General features: G+C 41.3%; 1 protein-coding gene and 1 non-coding gene across 2 annotated transcripts in view; one reads left to right on the top strand and one right to left on the bottom strand.

The window, feature by feature from the left end:
- CREBBP (CREB binding protein) overlaps positions 1–22,696 on the bottom strand; it is a 136,433-nt gene that overhangs the window by 84,969 nt on the left and 28,768 nt on the right. The window lies entirely within an intron of this gene.
- On the top strand, positions 9,005–9,078 carry TRNAE-UUC (transfer RNA glutamic acid (anticodon UUC)). Its single transcript has one exon. It is a non-coding gene; the product is annotated as a tRNA-Glu (tRNA).

Raw genomic sequence — 22,696 nt, 5'->3', positions numbered from 1 at the left:
CACTTGCAAGCCGGCCACGACAAAGCAACGAATGTTCCATCTGATGTGGCTTCAACCTAACCTGACAGGTTTATTAACCTGAAGTTTTTAGCATCTTTCTTCACATGTTGGTACACACGTAAAACCACAAATTCATATAAAGTATGTAAAAACAACACAATTTAGGATGCCATGAGCAAAAAGCTGCCAAATAATTTGAGTCACAAGTATTCACTCTTTTCAATGACCAAAAAAACCAAAAAACAAACAAACAAGAAAAACAAAGCCAAAAAAAAAAAAACCCAAAAAAACCAGAACTACCCCAGAGTATGGCCATATCATTTGTAAAGCCAAAAGCATTTTCTCCTGGCAACCTAACATTGTTGGGAGAAAGCCAAGAAAAGCAGTTTTCATGGAAAGACATGGCTGTGTTCAGCTGTCTGCTATCACCCGCTTGCTCTTGGAATCCTTCCAGTACCTCAACTTGGCAGATAAAGAGTAAGTAGAAATATGCAACAAATCACAATGCCAAAGCCATCCCCTGGCTGTCCAGTGTCACCTGGAGTAAGAGAACTGGGAATGAGGACCCTGGGCATGTGAGCAGCCCCCCTCGCTGAACTCAACTCTCAGAAGGATGCCAGCTTTGAAAGCATTCAAGGAAATACACAGCCCCCAAGTCTGAACACTCTCCTTAGACTAATAAATTGCAACTGGAAGATGGGCAGAAGTATTTACTGACTCTCATGGTACTGCCTTTGGATGATATGTGGGCAGAATGTGACTTAGAACGGTGGAAACTCCTAAAAGGAAGGTGACAGGACAGCAGATCACTGCCAAGGTCTCAGGCCTCATATGTAGTTGCCCAATTGTTCTAGAAACTTCTAGCAACAAAGGCGGTGCCCTAACACTGTTGGTATCCCCCACAGGTCACAAAAGTTAGACACACCAGCTCTCCAGGGTACAGTCTGCATTAATTCACAAGCAAAAGCACCAGGCCAAGGTCAGTGGGGTAACTAATCCTGACTCTGTGGCTAATCAGCTGTGTCACTGAGTGAGACAAACCTCTTGTTCCCTCTAAGTTTTAGTTCTCCTCAGCCATGAGACGAAGCATTTAGATGACCACTAGGTGATCTTTAAAGTTCCCTGTGATCCTGGACTTCCCTGGTGGCCCAATGGTTAAGAATTCACCTGCCAATGCAGGGGACATATAGGTTCGAGCCCTGGTCCAGGAAGACTCTACATGCCACAGAGCAACTAAGCCCGCGTGCCACAACTATTGAACCTGCGCTCTAGAGCCTACGAGCCACAACTTCTGAGCCCACGTGCCACAACTACTAAAGCCCGTGCATTTAGAGCCCGTGCTCCACAACAAGAGAAGCCACCACAATGAGAAGCCCACTTGCTGCAACTAAAGCCCGTGTGCAGCAACGGAGACCCAACGCAGCCAAAAATAAATATATATATATATATATATATATATTTTAAGTTCTTTGTGATCCAAAAAGCTGGTGACTTTCTTGGTTTTAAACAATCAGTCCTTGAATTGTATGATGTCTGTACTCCTGGAAGGCCCAGCTACCTGTAATGAGAGGCAGATGGGGACTCGGATTCTGTGTGGCCAAGTGCCGGCCCCTGGACTGGGAGGACCTCATTAAGTCTAGGCTCCCTGTGGGGTGGCCAGCGGCCTGTCCAGGAGACTGGGATTTTGTAGGGCGCTCCCTGCCACCCGCACTGCACAGGCCCCCACGCTTTCCACAGCTTCACATCCTCCACGCCATTCCCCAGATCGTGTTACAGGAAGTACCGCCAAGCCAAGGTGAGGGTGATAAAACTTAAATTGATTGCCTTCCCTAATTTTTCAAGTCCTAACATTTTTTAGGTGGGAAAGCAGCCTCTTTAGGATTGCATCAAAGCCAAGTCAAGCCAAGCCCACAGTGGCTATGGAGAAAGAGGAGGAAAGAGGAAAAGATGGTAAAAGAGTAGGAGAGAAAAGGGAAAAAGATAAGAAAAAAGCATTTTATTTTATAAGGAATGAATCTGTAGAAAGATGAATTTTAATTTACACTGCAGCTCAGCTACAGCACCATGGAACAGAAAGCCAAGTTTTTTTTTTTTTTTGCAGTACGCGGGCCTCTCCCGTTGCAGAGCACAGGCTCCAGACGCGCAGGCTCAACGGCCATAGCTCACGGGCCCAGCCGCTCTGCTCCGCGGCATGTGGGATCTTCCCGGACCGGGGTACAAACCCGTGTCCTCTGCATCGGTAGGCGGACTCTCAACCACTGCGCCACCAGGGAAGCCCTGAAAGCCAAGTTTTTAATAAACCTTACCCCAACCCTCTACAGGGCAGCTCTCTCCTGTTAGGCCAAGAAGTACCCTACTCCATGGATTTACAATCCACTTGAAAAATGATGAAACAGAGCAGGCAGAGGAGACATCAGAGGAACAAGGTGACATCCACGCAGATAATGCGGGAATTCAGGGAAGGAGAGGTAAAGATGGGACCGAACAGGCAAAGAAGGCTGTAGGGAAGAGAGCCCATAATTATTTCTAGCAAAATTTAAAAGAGAAAGAAAGCTGATATTTAAGAGAATTTTATTCTTCCTCTCCATTGGGGCAGGAAAACTAAACAAGTTCTTGTAACAGACAGGCGATCAACTTCACTGCTGGGGCAGGAGGTGAGTCCCAGGATGCAGGGTGAGGACACAAACCCAGTGTTTTCTGGGGCCTCCTCAGCTGCAAGAAAAGGAATGGAGAGGATAAAGTAAAGTCCTACCCAGCTTATTAAATGCCATAAATCTCAAACCATAAAACACACTCAAAGATGTATCACTGTTTCAAATACATGTGGCTCTACTTCTAACCAAAAACTGAGTTGTGTAAAGTCCTAACAAAAATATACTTGGTATAGTAAAGTGTTCTTAGTCATGTCCACTGGTGCAGAGACATGGCTTTGAGGACACACAGAGGTACCTTAACACTCTACAGACACTGCACCTCACTCCTGAAGATAATGTTAAGTGAAAGCACTTGGAAAATGAAAGTGAAAAATCAATGTAAGGCAGTAGCGGTGGCATTAAAAGTAAAACAGTTCTTTTACTATAAAAACTCACCCATTACTGACAAGGGGAAAATGTTCCTTGTACAACACTAACTTCTAAAAAAAGGATTAAAAAAAATATAATCCCTGTAACACACGCACACGTGTGCACACACATACACACAGAGCAAGGAAGACAGAACACCAAAATATTTAATAAAGGGTTTAGAGGTGGTTTTTATTTTTTAAACATTTTCTGTATTATTCAAATTCTCTGCACGAAACATTATTTTATCTAAGGAGGAAAAGTTATTATTATTTTTTTAAATTTTATTTATTTATTTATTCTTGGCTGCGTTGGGTCTTTGTTGCTGCACGCAGGCTTTCTCTAGTTGTAGAGAGCAGGGGCTACTCTTCGTTGCAGTGCGTGGGGTTCTCACTGCGGTGGCTTCTCTTGTTGCAGAGCACCGGCTCTAGGCACGCAGGCTTCAGTAGTTGTGGCTTGCAGGCTCTAGAGCACAGGCTCACTAGTTGTGGTGCACGGGCTTAGTTGCTCCGTGGCATGTGGGATCTTCCTGGACCAGGACTCGAACCCGTGTCCCCTGCATTGGCAGGTGGATTCTTAACCACTGTGCCACCAGGGAAGTCCCTATTATTATTATTTTTTAATAAATTTATTTATTTATTTTTGGCTGCGTTGGGTCTTGGTTGCTGTGCGCGGGCTTTCTCTAGTTGCGGCGAGTGGAGGCTACTCTTCGTTGCGGTACGTGTGCTTCTCCTGTTGCAGAGCATGGGCTCCAGGAGCGCAGGCTCAGTAGTTGTGGTGCACAGGTTTAGTTGCTCCGTGGCATGTGGGATCTTCCTGGACCAGGGCTTGAACCCATGCCCCCCTGCATTGGCAGGTGGATTCTTAACCGCTTCGCTACCAGGGAAGTCCCGAAAAGTTATTTTTAAAAGCCATTCTCTGCTCAAACATTATGACTGCCCACAATGACAAGATGACACACTGTTGGGCTGCACACCTGTACTTAAAATATTAACTGCCTTTTCTTTTTAAATTAAATTTAATTAATTTATTTATTTTGGGGGCTGCGTTGGGTCTTCGTTGCTGTGCGCGGCTTTCTCTAGTTCCAGTGAGCAGGGGATACTCTTCATTGTGGTACGCAGGCTTCTCATCACAGTGGCTTCTCTTGTTGCAGAGCATGGGCTCTAGGTGCGCGGGCTTCAGTAGTTGCAGCACACAGGCTCAGTAGTTGTGGCACGCAGGTCCTAGAGCACGCAGGCTTCAGCAGTTGCAGCGCGTGGGCTCAGTAGTTGTGGCATGCAGGCTCTAGGGTGCGCGGGCTTCAGTAATGTGGTGCGTAGGCTCAGTAGTTATGGCACAAGGCTCAGCAGTTGTGGCTTGTGGGCTGTAGAGTGAAGGCTCAGTAGTTGTGGCGCACGGGCTTAGTTGCTCCATGGCATGTGGGATCTTCCTGGACCAGGGCTCCAACCTGTGTCCCCTGCATTGGCAGGCGGATTCTTAACCACTGCACCACCAGGGAAATCCCTAAAATATTAATTTTAACCTGTCATCAGACACTGAATAAAACTAGGTAGATCAAACTGATTATGACTGTCAAGAGATTACTCTTGGGTGGTAATGTAAATCAAATTCACCCTGGTTATAACATGGTTGTAAGTTGTCACACTTTGCTCTAATGTATTATACATGTGACCAGAAAAAAAGCCTGAATGAGGCTCAGCCACTCAGACATCTACCACTACTATTGGCAAAGAAGGCTGGAAGCAGGGAAAAGAGAAGCAAAACATAGTCAACAGCCAATCAGGATATAAAACGCTGTATGTTGCTTTAGTAGCTTATGTTCATCAACTTGGAAATTTCGTGAGTGACTCCTGATACAACAAAGGCACAATTATCCTGCTACCTTAATCTTGGTTCATATTTCAGGGAGCAGGGATACCATTTCATCTGAATCTATCTGGTACCTGAGCTTTGGAGAGCAACAGGCAAGAGACTGGATCATGAGGGATTTACCAGAATGTGTTTGGCTCCCGGGTTTCGATAGTGAGGTACTTTTACAGTTGGAAAGTACCTATTTCAGGAGTAGCACCTATTCCAGCAAGGAGATGATCCAGCTGCTATCACATCTGCCCAACTCTCACTAAAGCCCACCTGCCTCCTAGCTCTCAGCTGTTAGCAATGATGCTCTGATCTTTGGCACAGTGGAAGCTGAAAAGGCAGTGGTAATATACACGTTATCAATTATTAGAATGATGTCTATTAAGCATCTTCCAGAAGGGAGATACTACGGGGTGGTGGAGGTGCATAGCATGCAGGGCTACGTCCTCTCGAGCCCAAGGCAAGAGACACAAGCTACAAGGAAAACACATGTGCGCTGTCAGCAGGTGGCAACAACACTGACTGCTAAATGGAGTCTGAAGGGGGGAGGGGGGGCCCTGGCCCTATGGGCAAACAGCTCAGGTGGTCTAACTTGAGGTGGGTCTTGAGAAGTGGGCTAAATAGTAACTGTAATATTCATCAGTGACGGGTGCTGTTCGGCATCATCACCGTGAATGAGAATACGGTAAGACATCTCAAGAAGGGGCCTGGGTATCCACTAGGCCTAGAGAAGTTACTCTTGCAGTTTCAAAGTCTCTCTCTACTCAGATACCCACAAAAATCGGACTAGATGACCAGCCATCTGGCTGGGAGTTGACTGATAGATCGAAGGTATTAATTAAAATGAACATCAATACTGGGAACAGCAGAAGTAAGCTGGTTATTAATTTGATTATTACTTATAAGAGGTAAGCTCTGTCTCTGAAGAGCAACACTTGCAAAATCGACAGACAGGAATGAAAGCTGCTATGATGTCTCCAATCAGATTCTGACAGACTGACCTGAGAGTCACCACCTTCCATCTTCCGGCCACTCCCATCTCCGCACACCTTTCCTTCAATGAATCCACATGCGGCAGTCACACAGCTAGGTGCAGCCACACCCTGACAACTTTAAAAGTACAACTGCCAAGCAGGCCAGCACCTCCCATTCTACAGCCAATCTCCAAGCAAAATGTGCCAAGTTCTCAGGGGAGAAAACAACGCTCCGAACCTCCCCTTGGTCTGTCCCTTATCTCCATGCCCCAGTGCTTTCCCCAGTAGCCCTATCAGCATGGCCGCTCACCAATGAGACCATACACTCCTGTACACCATGCACAAAGGGCTGCTCAGACTTCCTGTTTCCAACTTAAATGTAACAGCACAGGGCCTCCCTGGTGGCGCAGTGGTTGAGAGTCCGCCTGCCAATGCAGGGGATACGGGTTCGTGCCCCGGTCTGGGAGGATCCCATATGCCGCGGAGCGGCTGGGCCCGTGAGCCATGGCCGCTGGGCCTGCGCATCCGGAGCCTGTGCTCCGCAACGGGAGAGGCCACAACAGTGAGAGGCCCACATACCGCAAAAAGAAAAAAAAAAAAAAAGTAACAGCACATAGGAAAATGCTCTGAAAACCACAAAGCACTGTGCAATCTTGAGGTGCCTTTAAGATCTCTTTCCAAAAATAGAGCACAGAAAATCTCTAACATCAGACAGGATTCTCTAAAGTGAATAAATTTTCTACAATACTGAAAACAGACGGGCATGCGTTGTAACTTGTAATTTACAAGGTCAGTAATTCCAATACGATGTATGAAGTTGGCATTTCCCAGTATTACCTATCTCTTGCCTTGTTCTAGGACTTAAGATGGCTTGTTTTCCAGTTCATTCTTCAAACACTGGGCAGAAAAACAGATTTAAACGACTCATTATTGAGGGCATGAAGTTTCCACTTGGTAATAACAAAGCAACCACTGCAATCATGCCATTTTTCAAAAGCTACAAACCCAAGTGCCACATTCCTACGCTAAAATATACAATAATATGCACAGATGTAATTATACAGAACTATGGCTTTGGAATTACAATCCACTGATAATTACTTGCATCTCCTGAACAGAAAATGTCATCAACAACCAATTCATAGCTCTGATCTGGTGTTGTTTAGAGCACTCTGGACACTTGTTCATTAGAACATTCAGGAAAGGTGCTCACTCCTCAGCAGATAACAAAAGGGGGAAGAAAAGGAATTTTTGCACAGAATGCATTTTACCAACTGTAGCAAAGATGATCAAAGAAAAATAAAAAATGTTTGGGGGAAACTCCATTTGTGAGTAATTTTTATTTTAACAATTATTAAGACAAAAACCTTGGGCTTCCCTGGTGGCGCAGTGGTTGAGAGTCCGCCTGCCGATGCAAGGGACATGGGTTTGTGCCCCGGTCCAGGAAGATCGCACATGCCGCGGAGCGGCTGGGCCCGTGAGCCATGGCTGCTGAGCCTGAACATCCGGAGCCTGTGCTCCGCAACGGGAGAGGCCACAACAGTGAGAGGCCCGCGTACCACAAAAAAAAAAAAAAAAAAGACAAAAACCTCTTGTTTCTGAGATTCAGCTACACCCCACTGCTTTAAGTTCTTGTAAAAGGCAAAGTTTTTAGAGTGTTATGTGTATACTCAAAAATCTGCACAAATACAGAAAAATTTTAATACAAAAAAATTAAAGAAGAATTTTAAGTCATATGAACAGATGTTAAAAATAAATGAATCAGGGTTTCCCTGGTGGCGCAGTGGTTGAGAGTCTGCCTGCCAATGCAGGGGACACGGGTTTGTGCCTTGGTCCAGGAAGATCCCACATGCCACGGAGCGGCTAGACCCATGAGCCATGGCCGCTGAGGCTGCGCGTCGGGAGCCAGTGCTCCGCAATGGGAGAGGCCACAACAGTGAGAGGCCCGCGTACCGCAAAAAAAAAAAGAATCAAATCTATATGTATCAATTTTAATAATACCAAGTTTTTTTTAAATGAGATGAGTATGTATAGTGTACCATGTATATCGTGTATAACACACTTAGATTTTTAATCTGTTAGATTTGATTTCATTTATTTTAAAAAACTATGAAAAAGAGACAAATTTCCCATGCAGAAGCGTTCCAAATAAGTTACACAGACACCCCACCACGAGGGAGATAGAGCCCAACCCCACTCTTTAAGTGTGGGCTGTGCATGGTGACTTCTTTCCAAGAGAACAGGCTAGAAGGGGGAGGGAATGGAACAGTACAGCAGAAACACGAACTCAGCCAGGTAAGCTACACAACCATGTGATCAGCCATGATGACAATATGCACCCTTTGCCATGTGATAAAAATGGCACTTTAGGACTTCCCTGGTGGCGCAGTGGTTAAGAATCCACCTACCAATGCTAGGGACACAGGTTCGATCCCTGGTCCCGAAGATCCCACGTGCCTTGGAGCAACTAAGCCCGTGCACCACAACTACTGATGCCCATGCACCTAGAGCCCGTGCTCTGAAACAAGAGAAGCCACCACAATGAGAAGTGCGCAGCGCAATGAAGAGTATTCCCTGCTCGCCGCAACTAGAGAGAGCCCGTGCGCAACGAAGACCCAATGCAGCCAAAATAAATTAATTAATTAAAAAATAATGACACTTTATGATCTTCCTTCCATAACCCCGTAAGTCTAAAACCCCAGTCTTACCACAATAAAAACATAAGACAAATCCCAATAATGGGGCATCCTAAATACACCTGACCAGTCCTCCTCAAAACTGTCAAAGTCATCAAAAACAAGGAAAGTCTGAGAAAATGTCACAGCCAAGAAGAGCCTAAGAAAACATAACAAATGTAATGTGGTATCCTGGATGAAATCTTAAAAAAAGAAGAAGGACATTAGGGGAACGTTAAGGAAATCTGTATGGATTTCAGTTAATAATAATGTATCAATATTGGCTCATTAATTGTGACAAATATACAAATATAATAATATGGGAAATAGCAATGGGGGGAGGAAGAAATATAGGAATCCTCAATACTGTCTTCCAATTCTTCTAAAAATCTAAAACTTTCCAAAAAAGTGTCTACTTTAAAAGTGAAAAGGGAATTCCCTTGGTGGTCCAGTGGTTAAGACTTGGCACTTTCACTGCCATGGGCCCAGGTTCGATCCCTGGTCGGGGAACTAAGATCCCACAAGCCATGTGGTGTGGCGAAAATAAAAATAAAAATTAAGAAAAAAAAAAAACTGTGAAGAAAATCTGAAAAATATCAACATGTGTTAATTCTGACTAACAGAAACATAGATGTTGATTATATCGTTCTTTGGTGTGTTTTGAAAATTTTAAAAACCCAGAAAGTCACAAATGAAACCTTGCTTTGCTACAGTAGTAGTATTGTTTTAAAAAAAATGTTTAAGAGACAAGATCACTTTAAAAAATCACATAAAAAGTAATTATAACTATGCTGGCCTCCCACATGGGAGGTAAACACTTTTTCACTAGCCAGAAAAATCAACTTCTTTATGGGTCTCGCAAAACTTGCTTGGCTGAATTACTATTTCAGATTGAGAGCCACAGCCCAATGAGACCACAGGCAAGGCCCACAGTATACATGTGTGTTTCTAGAAGGGTGTAAGCAGCAAATCCTTCTGTACAACAAAAAATACTCCTGGGAAATTAGACTCACTCTCCAAGTTATCTATTCTATAAATTTTGTAGATGGGGGTAAAACCTGATCCATACACAGAAAATTAGGTATTATGCACTTCTCCATCTTATGTTGAATCCTGGTATATTAGAGACAAAATGGTGTAGCAGAAAAAATACAGACCTTGGAGTCAGACATGGATGGGTTGTAAGTCAAGTCTGCCACTTTCTAACATGTGTCATCTTGAATAATTTCCTGGGAGACAGAAAAGTGGCTCAGAATATTTTATTCCATGTGCAAAACAGATATGGCATGTACCTCACAGGATTATTAAACATGAGGTGAATTGAGATTGTGTTGCAAAGCACCCAGCACAGAGCCCAATACAATCAGCACCCCAGCCCAGAAGTGTCATTCCTTGCCTGCTCTTCTCTTACCATAATTCAGAATGAGTAAATACAGTAATTGTTATCCTTGTTCATAAAAGGATCATACTGAAATTTTATGTTATAGTCATTATGTAATTCTGAAAAATGCCATAAGTATTATGCGGTAATCAACATAAAAACCCTAAATGTTTTAACTTGGTGACAGATGGACAGCAAATTACTGTCTACAGTAAACGTAACTCTTTCCAAAATATTGCAGAAACATTTTGGAGAAGTCGGTCCTTGAAGTCATGCTTTGGACCCATTTACATAAAGAATGTTAGGTTTAGTACTTCCCAACTTTCTACACTGAACAAGGAAAGAAACAACAGATAACTTTTGAAGTGTGATATATCCAATCACCAATGGGCACCTATTACATACCCTAACTTACGCTCACACCATCAAGATGGGGAGACCTCCCAGTGCCTGGAGGGTACAGCCACAACTGCCCCTCCTAGAGCTGGTGAGAAAAGCAGATTCAAAGCACCCCACTCCCAAGACCTCCCAAAGCAGAATTTGCACCTTAACAAGATCCCCAGGTGATCTGCAAATCATTAAAGTTTAAGAAGCCCTGCCCAAGTCTGTGTTAAAGTCTGAGAGACATGTTAATGGCTGGGATTGAGAATGGTTCCTAAAATGTTTGCAGTGACGGAAAAACACCCAAGAGGAATACAAAGAGTGGAGTCAAATGTCTCCCAGAACAAATCCAACACTCCCTAAAGGAAGACAACAAAACTTATTCAACAACATATCCACAATATCCACTACATAATCAAAAATTACTAAACATGCAAAGAGGCAGGAAAATGTGACCCGTAACTGGAATTATATATTTAAACAAACGAACAAAAGACTGAAAATGGAACAAACAGAGAGATGACAAAGATGTTGAAATCAGCCTTCAAAAGAAGAGCAGGAAAGGAACAAAGAGAAAAAAAGAGAACAATATGCAGAAGGGACAAATAGAAAACAAATGGCAAGATGTGGACCTAAGTCTAACTGTATCAACATTTCATGATAATAAACTAAACCTTCCATTTAAAGACAAAGATTGTCAGAATAAATTAAAAACAAGTTCCAACTATATGTTCATTCCAAGAGACACACTTTAAATATAAAGACACAGACAAAAGGGTAAAAAAGATATCCTTTGCAAATATTAATAAGAGTGGGAGCAGCTATGTTAATGAGACAAAGAATATTAATAGAAATAAAGAGAAACATGTAGAATGATAAAAAGTTCATCAGGAAGACATAGTAATCCAAAATGTATATTCACTTAATAAAAGGGCATCAAAATACATGAAATAAGTAATCAAATTTCATTCTAGTTAAAGTAAAAATAGAAAAATCTATAAATTATAGTTGGATTTTTTTTTTTTTTTTTTTTTTTTTTGCGGTACACGGGCCTCTCTCTGTTGTGGCCTCTCCCTTTGCGGAGCACAGGCTCCGGACGCGCAGGCTCAGTGGCCATGGCTCACGGGCCCAGCCACTCCCGCAGCATGTGGGATCTTCCGGGACCGGGGCACGAACCAATGTCCCCTGCATCGGCAGGCGGATTCTCAACCACTGTGCCACCAGGGAAGCCCAGTTGGATATTTTTAATATTCTCTCAGTAACTGATAGAAGAGACAGAAAAAACATCAGTAAGGACATTGCCGATTTGAATACAATCAACTTACTCTAATTGACATTTACAAATGCTACACCCTACAACTGTAGGAGGCACATTCTTTTCCAGCATATGCAGAACATTCATCAAGACAGACCATATGCTGGGCCATAAAACAAGTCTCAGTAAATTTCAAAGGACAAAAATCATATAGAGCATGTTCTCTGACCACAATAAAATTAGAAATCAATAACAAAATAATATCTGCAAAAATCCCCAATATTTGAAAATTAAGCAACACACTTCTACATAGAAACATGAGTCCGGGCTTCCCTGGTGGCGCAGTGGTTAAGAATCTGCCTGCCAATACAGGGGACACAGGTTCAAGCCCTGGTCTGGGAAGATTCCACATGCTGCAGAGCAACTAAGCCCATGCGCCACAACTACTGGGCCTGTGCTCTAGAGCCCGCAAGCCACAACTACTGAGCCCACGTGCCACAACTATGGAAGCTCACGCATCTAGAGCCTGTGCTCCACAACAAGAGAAGCCATCGCAATGAGAAGCCTGCGCGCCACAACAAAGAGTAGACCTGGCTCGCCACAACTAGAGAAAGCCCACGTGCAGCAATGAAGACCCAACACAGCCAAAAATAAATAAATTTAAAAAAAAGAAACATGAGTCAGAGAAGAAATCACAAGTAAAATATAAAAATATTCTGAACTAAATGATAATAAAAACCTATCAAAATTTATGAAACGCAGTGCAGACCAATATTTATTGCTCAAATGTTAATATTGGAAAAGTCTAAAATCAATGATCTAAGCATTTACCCCAAGAGGTTAGAAAGAGCAAAGAAAACCCAAAGTAGAAAAGAGAAAATAACAAAAAGAGAATCAATGATCTATAAAAATGAGAATATTAACAAGTCAAAAGTTGGTTGTCTGAAAATACCAATAAAGTTGACAAATCCCTACCCAGACTGATCAGGGAAAAAGGAGAGAAACATAAAATTATAAATATGAGATTGAAAGAGGGGGCAATGGACATTATTACAGAGTCTGTAGAAATTAAAAGGAAATTAGGGGAATATTATGAATCCTTTTATGCCAAATAAATTCAAGACCTTAGATGAAATGGATAAATTCCTTGAAAAACACAAATTATCAAAATTAACACAAGAAGAAATGAAAAATATGAATAATTCTGTACCTATTAAACTAATCAAATTATAGTTTAAAATCTTATCACAAGGAAAACTCCAGACCCAGATGGTCTCACTTGTGAATTTTATCAAACATTTTAAGAAAAAATACTGAACTCAGAAAAGAAAGGAAGAGGGAACAAACCAGTGTAGTCTTGATACCAAAACCATATCAGGACACTGCAAGAAAATTATAGACCCATATCCCTCATGAATATAGACGCATAAATCCTAAACAATATTCTAATAAATCAGATCTGGGGCTTGCCTGGTGGCCCAGTGGTTAAGACTCTTAGCTCCCAACACAGGGGACCTGGGTTCGATCCCTGGTCAGGGAACTAGATCCCGTGTGCCACAACTAAGACCCAGCACAGCCAAATAAAAATGGGAGGTTGGGAGGGAGGGAGGAAGGAAGGAAAATTCTAACTCGGTTTAAAAAATAAATAAATAAAATAAATCAGATCCAGTAGAACGTAAAAAGGTTAATACATCGCGATCGAGGGAGGTTATCCCAGGACTGTAAGGTTGGTTCAACATTCAGAAAGATGTACTTTACCACATTAATAGAATAAAGAAAATCCACCTGATCCTCTAAATAGATACAGAAAAAGTATTTGATGAAATTCAGCAATCATCTATGATAAAATGACTCAGCAGACTACGTAGAGTAGGGGGCTTTTTCATCCTGACAAAGGATACCTTTAAAAGCCTACAACTAACACCATGCTTAATAAATGACTGAATGTGTTCCTCCACAGATCCAGAATAAGACAGGGGATGTATGCTCTCTACACTTTTATTAAACACTGAAGGTCTCAGGCAGAGCAGTAAAGCCAGAAAAATAAAAAGCATACCGATTAGAAAGGAAGAAGTAAAACTGTCTTTATTTTACAAGGACAACATGACCTAGAAAATTCTAAGGCATCTACCAAATAAGTAGAACTAACAAGTGAGTTTAGCAAAGTTACAGGATATAATGTTAATAAAGAAAAACCAATTATATTTCTCCATATTAGCAACAAACAAGTCAAACAATGACACAAAATCTAGAAATTAAACAGAAATGAAAATGAGAAATTAAGCAACCCGATTTTTTTTTTTTTTTTTGGCGGTACGCAGGCCTCTCACTGTTGTGGCCTCTCCCGTTGCGGAGCACAGGCTCCGGACGCGCAGGCTCAGCGGCCATGGCTCACGGGCCCAGCCGCTCCACGGCATGTGGGATCTTCCCTGACCGGGGCATGAACCCGTGTCCCCTGCATCGGCAGGCAGGCCCTCAACCACTGCGCCACCAGGGAAGCCCAAGCAATCCGATTTTAATACTTACTATAAAGCTAAAGAAATAAACAGATCAATGGAATGGACTACAACAGGGGTGGCAGACTTTTTCTGTAAAGGTCCAGTTGGTAAATACTTTAGTCTTAGCAGGTGACCTATGGTTTCCATCTCTCATTCTTTTATTTACTTGTTTGTCAGTTTGTTTTTTAACCAATCGTTTAAAGACATAAAAACCATTCTTAGGCTGTGGGCCAGATCTGGCCCATGGGCTATAGTTTGCTGACTCCCAGACTAGAGTCCAGAAACAGACGCCTCCTTATCCAGTCAATTCCATTCCTAGTTATTTATCTAAGAGAACTGAAAATTTATATGTCCACACAAAGACTTATACAAGAAGCTTTATTCTTAACAGCTCCAAACCGGAAACTACCACAACGTCCATGAGTAGGAGACTAGATAAGCAGATCATGGTATATTAATACAACAGAATACTAATTAGCAATAAAAAGAACTACTAAATTCAGGCAATAACATGGATGAATCTCAAAAACACACCGTGAGCAAAAGAAGCCTCACCAGAAACAAAAAAACCCATATTACCGAATTCCATTTATATGAAGTTTGAGAACAGGTAAAACTCATCCATGGTGAAAGAAATCAGTAGTGACAGCAGACATGGGGGTGGAGAGAACAGGAAAAGGGAGGAATATAAAGAGACTTTCTGGGGTAATGAATATGCCCTGTATCTTAATAAGGGTACGGGTTACATGGGCATGAGTTTTGACAAATCAAACTGTAACACTTAAGGTCTGTCTGTGCATTTCACTCTATGTAAATTATACCTTTAAAAATATTAATAATGAAAGTAAAACAATAAAATATTTTAAAAATTAATACATGTAGGTCTTTAACCCCAGATCCTAACTGTTGACCTTTAGTTAGAAAGTAACAAAGCTGATTGGTTTTTCTTACAAGTATACTCTTCAAAGTAGTCATCCTGGAGACTTATCAAAGTACTCAATGTTGCTATTATGCAAAACATTCATTCAGTTTGTGCTACAGAAAATAATCAGTTACAAAGTTAACTGGAAAAAAAAGAAATATAACTCCAACTTTGACTTTAAAAAGAGATACATAATTTATAGATAAAAGACCACTAGGGAAAACATCAAAAAGTTAACACCAATTATGAACTGGGTGATAAGATTATGGTTTCTTCTCTAAACTTTCAATTTTTGTATAATCAACTACTTTTATTACTAGAAAATAATTCTCTGAAAACAGTAGAAAAGCAGTCTCATCACTTCAAATGTGATTATCTCAAATCCTTTATGTAAGAAAGCATAACTAACCAGCTAACTAACCAATCTTCTCTGAAAGTTTTACAGTAAACGCAGACACTGTGCTAAGAACTATACATACACCATCTCATTTAATTAGCACAATTCTATGAGGTAGATATTATTACTATCCCCTCTTAATCTATACAATTCTCAAAGGCAGATACTATTATTATCCTCATTTAAAAGACAAACAGGGCTTCCCTGGTGGCGCAGTGGCTGAGAGTCCGCCTGCCGATGCAGGGGACGCGGGTTCGTGCCCCGGTCCGGGAAGATCTCACATGCCGCAGAGCGGCTGGGCCTGTGGGCCATAGTTGCTGAGCCTGCGCGTCCGGAGCCTGTGCTCCGCAACGGGAGAGGCCACAACAGTGAGAGACCCGCATACCGCAAAAAAAAAAAAAAAAAAAAAAAAGACAAACAGCTAAGACCCAGAGTGATTATATTATTTTCCCACAGCTAATAATTAGTGGAGCCTGAACTTGAACTGAGGCAGCTTACTCCAGATCCCAACCTCTGCTCTTAAGCACTTGGCTGTACTGCATCTGGGGAAGGCAGTTTGAGCTGCTGGAGTTGCTGAAGCTGCTGCTGCTGCTACTAACGATGATGATGATGACAACAACAATGACAGGAGCAGCAGCAGGTCAGTACAATCTGTGGGTAAAGCCATTAAATATACATATACAACCTCATTTAATTAAAAAAATTTAAAAATAAATTCATGGATAATTATCATGGGAAGTTCAGTACATCCTGAATCACATATTCTCCATTAAAGTCATGACACAATTATTGAGCCAGTACAAGACTGCTTAATATTTCTACCAAAAACCTGTGCCTACAGGAGCTATATAATTATCACACAGCACACTGTATTAATTCAAAGCTTTCAACCTTTTCATTCTATAAACTGACCATTTACTTCCATTGTGATCTTTTTCAAAAGGCCAAATTAGGATTTACTTAATAAAAAACTTCCTTGTTTCCTTTGCATTATTTCAAGGATCAGATGACATTACATGAGAAAGAGAAAAGGATCAGACAAATGTACAGTATTATTTCTCTTGCTATTAAATGTTAGAAATTTCCAATTATCATTCCAAAATAGAGAAGGTGAGTCACTTATTCTGAACAGCCAATTTGGCCCTACTCCTGTCTTACTGACCATATGCAGCTAATCTATCCCTTCAGCATGCCAATTCTCGGAGTGTGGTCGCTGATCAGCACAACCACGGTCACCTGGGAGCTGGCAAGAATAGCAGATTCTCAGGCCCCACCCCAAACCTACTGAATCAGGAACTCTGGGGAGGCCCAGCACTCTGGGTTAACAAGCCTGCAGTGCCTGTGCTGGACACCAAGTCTGAGAACGACCACTTTATCTTATCTCACCAAAATGTTGGTTGACTGGATCTAAAAATCAAAACCTTCACCCCAGGACTTCCCTGGTGGCGCAGTGGTTAAGAATCCGCCTGCCAATGCAGGAGACACGGGTTCGAGCCCTGGGCCGGGAAGATGCCACATGCCGTGGAACAACTAAGCCCATGTGCCACAACTACTGAGCCCTCGTGCCACAACTACTGAAGCCCGCACGCCTAGAGCCCATGCTCCGCAACAAGAGAAGCCACCGCAACGAGAAGCCCATTCACCACAACAAAGAGTAGCCCCCGCTCGCCGCAACTAGAAAAAGCCCACATGCAGCAACAAAGACCCAACACAGCCATAAATAAATAAATAAATAAATAAATTTTTTAAAAAAAAACAACAACCCGTCACTCCTCAGGGAGAGCTCTACAGAAAGCTAGCTCCCCGTTTTCTGACCACTTTCTAAAAAAAGAACAATATTCAAAAATCTTATAAAAAAATAAGCCCTAATCTAACCCCCTGTGAAGAAGCCTTACCACACAAACTATTTTAGTCCCTTATTTCCAATACATTACTTATAAGAAAGGACTGAAAGGATTTCTAAGGCTGTAGAAGCATTTATCAACCTCAGAACTATAAAGAGTCTGGACCCCTTGCCCAGATACATCAAAATACCTTCCTCTTTCAACCAGTGTCTGGCTTCCCTCTGCCACCTTCTCTGTGCAGAGCAACAACTATCAATACCCCTAGCCAGGAGAAGAACTTGAGTGTATGGCTTCCAATTCCCACTTAAATTTATCTTTATTTTTTTTAGAGATTTATTATTTATTTATTTATTTATTTTCTTTTTGGCTGCGCTGGGTCTTAGTTGTGGCACATGGGATTTTTTTTTTTTTTTTGCAGTACGCGGGCCTCTCACCGCTGTGTCCTCTCCCATTGAGGAGCACAGGCTCTGGATGCACAGGCTCAGCGGCCGTGGCTCAGGGGCCTAGCCGCTCTGCGGCATGTGGGATCTTCCCGGACCGGGGCACGAACCCGTGTCTCCTGTATCGGCAGGCGGACTCTCAACCACTGCGCCACCAGGGAAGCCCCCTGCACATGGGATCTTCATTGAGGCATGCGGGATCTTTCATTGTGGTGCGCGGCTCCTCTCTAGTTGTGGCATGCAGGTTTTCTCTTCTCTAGTTGTGGCACGTGGGCTCCAATTGAGGCGCACGAGCTCAGTGGTTGTGGCATGTGGGCTTAGTTACCCTGCGGCATGTGGGATCTTAGTTCCTGACCAGGGATTGAACCCGAGTCCCCTGCATTGTAAGGCGGATTCTTTACCACTTGACCACCAGGGAAGTCCCCTTAAATTTATCTTTAAATATCTTTTTTGCTTTCCTCCTAAAAGACAACTGTTTGGGTTATTTTCTGTAGAAAACTAGAGCATGCTACCGAAAAGATAACATATGAGGTTTCCTACTGTTGAAATGGAGGCACACAGAATGAAGGGAATAGAGGGAAGCTGAGTAACTTTCCACGATCACACAGCACAGCCAGGATCGGATCCCACGAAGTCAGGCTAAGGGTCTCTTAAATCACTAACCTGTGCAGCCTGTTCTTGGATCAGTTTTACAATCTATATTTTAATTAAAATTCTTTTTATCCAGGCTTTACAATTAATTAAGAGTTATACAAAAATTCTTACAATTTTGGACTTTCCTGATGTTTGTGATTATTTCTACTTTCTCATTCCTAATTTTGTGTGACTCTTAAAGAAAACATTTAAAATAGAAAACATAAGCCATTTCAGCAACATGGCAATAATGTTAACATGGCATGATATGTTTTTTTTTTAATGAAATAATTTCTCCTCTCCATTCTGTGTGCCTCCATTTCTAATCTGTAACATGGGAATGGTACCCACTTTATATTTTTTAATGAGTAGAAGTTAAACATTTTGAGGTTTTCTTAAGAATAAAAATATATTTAGACTTTTCTAAAAGAAAAATATATTGACTCAAGAGACCAATAGTCTAATGGAGTATTGTCAAAGATCTTAAGTCACCCTCGAGGAAAAAAGCTTCAAGCCCATACAGTTGTACAGATGGTTTCTCAATTCTTCAAGGAACAGATCATTCAAATTCGAAACTGTTCCAGAAAACAGATGTGAACAGCTTCCAAACTCTTTCTGACCAAATTAACACAACCCTGATATCAAAACCTGACAAAACACAAAAAAGAACTACAGATCAATCTCACTGTTGATTAGTGAGAAGCAAAAATTCTAAATGAATGCTAGCCAATAAAATTCAGCAAAACATTAACTTTCAACTTCTCAATTACAGAGATGGTTCAGTTGGACAGTAGGAAACCTACTGAGATAATTTGTCACATAAATAAAACAAAGGAGAAAAAAAATCACAGGGTAACCACTATAGATGTCAAAAGGGAATTGATAAAATCCAGCATCCAATAAATGAGTAATAGATTACACCCCAATTTTAAAAGACTGAAAACCAAAGCTCACATTATACTTAATAAAAAAACACTACGTACATCTCTATTTAAGTCAGATACAAGACAGGGATTCCCAAGAGCATGAACACTGGTAGAAATACTGCCAAGAAGACAAAAGTATCAGTAATGCAAAAGATGACTGCCTACTAGGAAAACCCAAGAAAATCACCTGAAGAAGTACTAGAATAAACAAGAGAACTCCATAAAGTGGCCAGATTACCAAATTGACATGTATACATCAACATCTTTCCTATATTAAAACAACAGTCAATTAGGTAATGAAATAGAACAGCTCATCTCTAATAGCAATGATAAACCCATTAATACATCCAGAAACAAACTTAATAAAAAAGATGTATTACCTATATAAAGAAAACTATAGTATGCTTCTGAGCAACATAAGACTCCATAAAAAGACAAACCTTGTATGTACAGGATAAGACAACTTGGAAAGCCACAAAACTGTTAGAATGTCAAAATCCCCCTTAAACAGTTTATAAAATTCAATATAATCCCAATCAAGTCCCAAGACTTTTGTTTGATTTTTAGGAATCTGAAAAACAGTCCTAAAGTTTATCTGAAACAGAGGTTCTCAACCCTGGCTGCCATGAAAATCATCTGATGAACTATAAACTATATCAATGCTCATGCCATGCCCCAGAGATTCTAACTTAATTGGTCTGCAGTAGGGATGAGGCATCACATTAAAAAAAAAAAAAACCCAGGTAATTCTGATGCGCAGACAGGGTTGAGAACCATACATCTAGAAGAGTATCTTATAAGGACAGCAAAGAAAATACTGGATTCTTGAAAAAGAGTGAAAGGCAACTGGCTCCATCATATGTTAAAATTCATTACACAGCTAGGATAATAAGTTTCTGGCACAGAATAAATAAAGATCTGTGAAACAAAAGAAAAAGTCCAGAAATAGACCTAAACTCTGTATATTTGAAAGTTGAATAAAATATACCAAAAATGATGTCACTGCAGTGGGCGGGGGGGGGAAGCTGGATTAGTAGTATCTAAATAAATGGTACTGGGATGACTATAATTTGGAAAAATGTATATAGCTAGATTTCTGTATCTCACTCAAGTCAAAATAAAGTCTGAGTTAAAGATCCAAGATATAACGGGAAAAAATACAGAATATTTCATAATTTTGGAACAAATGCATTTCCAAACATGACATAAAACCCAAAAGCCATAAAGAAAAAAAATGGATAAATCTGTTTCTATAAAAACTGAAAACATCCATTTGGTAAAAATTCAGAACTATCATATTGTAAACCTATGTGGCCATTCTCCTGGTAAAACAGACTTTAGCAAATAAAAAAGGGGGAGAAACTTTCACTCATTAAAAGACTTTAGCTTTTTTTAAAATTATAATATTTTCAGTCAAAAAATTGAACCATTTCATATTTTTAAATTATTATGCTTGATTTTGCTTCTCCCATCCTGCTTTATGCTTTCTGTTTCTATTTTTTTTGTCTTTAGACTTTAGCTTTTAATATACAAAGAATATAAAGAATACAAACCAACAAGAATTAATGGGAAACCGTGCAACAGAAAAGTTGACAGAGAATATAAGCAACAGCAAAATACAATGTCCATGAATTTATGAAAAGACATTCTGCCTAAGAGACAATCTGCCTAAGAGAATGGCAAATCAGTAAAAGAATCTCAGTGTTAGTGAGAATTTGGGGCACAGGGACTCATTCACTTTGGTGAGGGTGTAATTTGCATAATGTTTTTGGAGAGAACTTGGCAATATCTATGCTTATTAAAAATGTCAATATCCTTTAATCCGGAAATCTCACCCCCAAGAATTCATCCAGCTGTTACACTCAGCTGTACAAAGATATATATACAAGTCAAAAATTGTGAAAGTAGCAAAACACTGGAAACAATCTAAATGTACAGATATTGGGGCACTAGTCCTATAAATTAAGATATAGCCAAATCAGGGACTTCCCTGGTGGTGCAGTGGTTAAGAATCCGCTTGCCAATGCAGGGATACAGGTTCGAGCCCTGGTCCGGGAAGATCCCACGTCACGGAGCAACTAAGCAAGCTGTGCACAACTACTGAGCCTGCGCTCTAGAGCCTGCGAGCTGCAACTACTGAGCCCGCACGCCTAGAGCCCGTGCTCTGCAACAAGAAGCCACCGCAATGAGAAGCCCGTGCACCGCAACGAAGAGTAGCCCCCGCTCACCACAACTAGAGGAAGCCCGTGCGCAGCAACGAAGACCCAATGCAGCCAAAAATAAATAAATAAATAAATTTATTAAAAAGAAAAAAAAAAAGATATAGCCAAATCAGGGACTACTACTGTACCATAGCTAGTAAGAAGGACTGAGAGCTCTATCTAACATGGAACAACTTCCAACTTACGTTGTTCAGGGGTGGAAAGGTGGTGTATGTCTACATTTATACATGGTGGGGGTTGGGGGTGGAGACAGAGAGAGAGATGTTATACCATACTACTCTTCATGTTTAGAAGAGATATCTACACACACACACACACACACACACACACACATGCATGCGCACACAAACACACCCCCTTTCTATACCTCTATATATACAGACCATCTCTGGCAGGATAGATAAGAAATAGTAGTTGGCTTTGGTGAGAGAATTTGGGAGAACCAAGGGTCAAAAATTAAGGGAGACTACCTTTTCAGTTCTTATCCTTAGTGCTATTTTTTAAAAATTTGGCTGTTAGTTGTTAAACCATGTGCATGATTACTTCTAAAAACAAAACGTTTAACAAAGTCTTTGACCCAGTAACCTCACTTTTCAGAATTTATCCCATGATGCGTGTGGATATGCCTACACAAGGATATATTCACTGCAGCAGTTTGTACTAATGAAAAGTCAGAAACAATCCAAATGTTCATCATCAGAGGAGTACATAAATTATGGTGCATCACAAAATGCAATATCTTGCTATCAGTAGAAAAAAAAGGAAAAATCTGCACACACTAGCATGGAAAGGCAGCCAGGGTATATAGTTATGTAAAACAGCAAGGTGCTTATGTACTGGGTGGGCCAAAAGGTTTGTTCAGTTTTTTCCTTTTTTTCCCTGTAAGATGGCTCTAGGAGTGCTTAATTGTCTTTAACTTCATTTGTTTGTTTGTTTGTTTTTTGTGGTACGCGGGCCTCTCACTGCCGCGGCCTCTCCCTGCTGCTGCCTCTCCCATTGCAGAGCACAGGCTCCGGACGCACAGGCTCAGCGGCCATGGCCCACGGGCCCAGCCGCTCTGCGGCATGTGGGATCCTCCCGGACCGGGGCACGAACCCGTGTCCCCTGCATCGGCAGGCAGACTCTCAACCACTGCGCCACCAGGGAAACCCGTCTCTAACTTCATTTGAAACAATTTTGTTAGATTGTATTGTAAAAGCTGTCATGTCAGCGTGCATTTAAAAAAAAAC

The sequence above is a fragment of the Mesoplodon densirostris genome, chromosome 16, assembly GCF_025265405.1.
Source record: "Mesoplodon densirostris isolate mMesDen1 chromosome 16, mMesDen1 primary haplotype, whole genome shotgun sequence".
In the NCBI taxonomy this organism is placed as follows: Eukaryota; Metazoa; Chordata; class Mammalia; order Artiodactyla; family Ziphiidae; genus Mesoplodon; species Mesoplodon densirostris.
Note: the sequence above shows the minus strand (reverse complement) of the source record. Positions and strands in the feature narration are given on the sequence as shown.